General features: G+C 45.7%; 1 protein-coding gene across 1 annotated transcript in view; it reads left to right on the plus strand.

The window, feature by feature from the left end:
* The window catches only part of TXNDC11 (thioredoxin domain containing 11), a 59,463-nt gene continuing 57,264 nt past the window's right edge, over positions 1 to 2,199 (plus strand). The window contains exon 1 of the mRNA XM_011926553.1: positions 1 to 213. The gene's annotated coding sequence lies outside the window, so the exon portion shown is untranslated. The remainder of the gene's footprint in view (positions 214 to 2,199) is intronic.

Consider the following 2,199-nt stretch of genomic DNA (forward strand, 5'->3'; position numbering starts at 1 on the left):
GCAAAAGATGTGATAATACCAGCAAAGCCACCTGTCAGCTTTTTCTCCCCGAGGTCTCCAGTGCTTGACCTCTTCCAGGGACAGCTGGACTATGCAGAGTACATTCGCCGGGACTCAGAGGTGGTGCTGCTGTTCTTCTATGCCCCTTGGTGTGGACAGTCCATCGCTGCCAGGGCAGAAATTCAGCAAGCAGCAAGTCGGCTTTCAGACCAGGTAATGCTCACATTCAGCTTAAGAATCAAATGACTTTCAGTCCTGTATGTAGGGCAGGATGTCCCCACAGAGACACCTTGCCCAGTGGGCAGACTTTGCCAAGGTGAACTCTGGGAGTCCTTTCTAAGTTACAGAGCCTTCTGTAAAGCAACAGAAAGGATTTCCAAATGTGGTGATTGTAGTCCGAGGCAAGTGTGGGAGCAGATTCTGAGTCTCATAACACAGGCCAGTGCTCATCCTGGGGTGCCATACTGTTTGGTTTCAGCATTGAAAAAGGTAGAGGGACTGAAAATCCTAGTTTTTGCATATCCATTTGATACTTGCTAGTTAGGTTTATTTATTTGTTTATTTTTATTTTTATTTTTTTGAGACAGAGTGTCGTTCTGTCACTGGAGTGCAGTGGCGCAATCTCAGCTCACTGCAAGCTCTGCCTCCCGAGTTCACACCATTCTCCTGACTCAGCGTCCTGAGTAGCTGGGACTACAGGCGCCCACCACCACACCCAGCTAATTTTTTGTATTTTTAGTAGAGACGGGGTTTCACTGTGTTAGCCAGGAGGTCTCGATCTCCTGACCTTGTGATCCACCCGCCTCAGCCTCCCAGAGTGCTGGGATTACAGGCTTAAGCCACCACGCTCGGCTGCTAGTTAGGTATTTCAGGTAAGAAAATTTATGTATGATATGACTGCATTGTAACAAGGCTGACCTTTTTAATATTTGGACCAGAACTATATTCAGCAGATAAGGAATGCCACCTTTGGGCTAGGTAAGAAAGATATGTAGGCAAATAAGTCACCTGTTATGGCAGTGGTTTTCAGCCCAGTGGACCCCAGTTGCACTTTAGAAAATAAGTATTTTTTGATGTCCCCTTTTCTTCCTGAAAAGGAATTCATAGATGATAAATTTTTCCTATACATGTAATTTCAAAATAATCTAATGCACTGACTGGAACATAAAGTTGGGGGGGGAAGTAATTTGTAACTAAATTATATATATTTTAGTATATAAGTGCACAGTCAGAACGGGCCCATATACCTTTATGTAGAACCGCTGTGAGTGGGATAGTTACGAATGTAGACTGATAAAGGTGATATATTGGTGACTTACCTGCCATAGGGACAGTGCTCTTCGTAGTTGATTATCCTAAGTGGTGAACAATCTTGGTAAAATCCTGAACCACACAAAGCCCTTTCTGCTCTCAGTTTACATCGAAGTTGCTTTCCTGAAAAATCCAGTGAACATAAAAAGCATGCTTTAGATTCACATGTAAAATGGAGCTAGGTTCTGGGCTTGGATAATAACAGTGTTTTCGGCCGGGCGCGGTGGCTCAAGCCTGTAATCCCAGCACTTTGGGAGGCCGAGACGGGCGGATCACGAGGTCAGGAGGCTAACATGGTGAAACCCTGTCTCTACTAAAAAATACAAAAAACTAGCCGGGCGCGGTAGCGGGCGCCTGTAGTCCCAGCTACTGGGGAGGCTGAGGCAGGAGAATGGCGCAAACCAGGGAGGCGGAGCTTGCAGTGAGCTGAGATCCGGCCACTGCACTCCAGTCTGGGGGACGGAGCGAGACTCCGCCTCAAAAAAAAAAAAAAATAACAGTGTTTCCCCAACATCAGTGTTTGGCAGGCATTTTGAACTCCTTTGGAATGCTATGGATGATTCTTCTGTGTGCAAAGCAGGTTTGAGTGTAGCAGGACATCTACCAATGCCCCTGCCCTACATATGCACTGTAGCTTCCCCCAGTCATTGCGGCAAGCAAAAAGCATCCCACAAATTTCTGAGACTCTCCTGCTCAGAACCACTGATCTGAAGTAACGTGAGTAGGCAGCCGGGTTCCAGAAGTTCATTTGGAACTCTCAGTTGGTTTTTCTTAGAAACTGTGGAGCCTTCCAAATTTAGAGAACAAAGTTCATGTTACCCATGTTGGGCACAAGAGGGAAATCTATTGTGTTTTATTAATAAGTGTGAATTGGCTACCTTACTGTCA

The sequence above is a fragment of the Colobus angolensis genome, unplaced genomic scaffold (assembly GCF_000951035.1).
Source record: "Colobus angolensis palliatus isolate OR3802 unplaced genomic scaffold, Cang.pa_1.0 Scaffold692, whole genome shotgun sequence".
In the NCBI taxonomy this organism is placed as follows: domain Eukaryota; kingdom Metazoa; phylum Chordata; class Mammalia; order Primates; family Cercopithecidae; genus Colobus; species Colobus angolensis.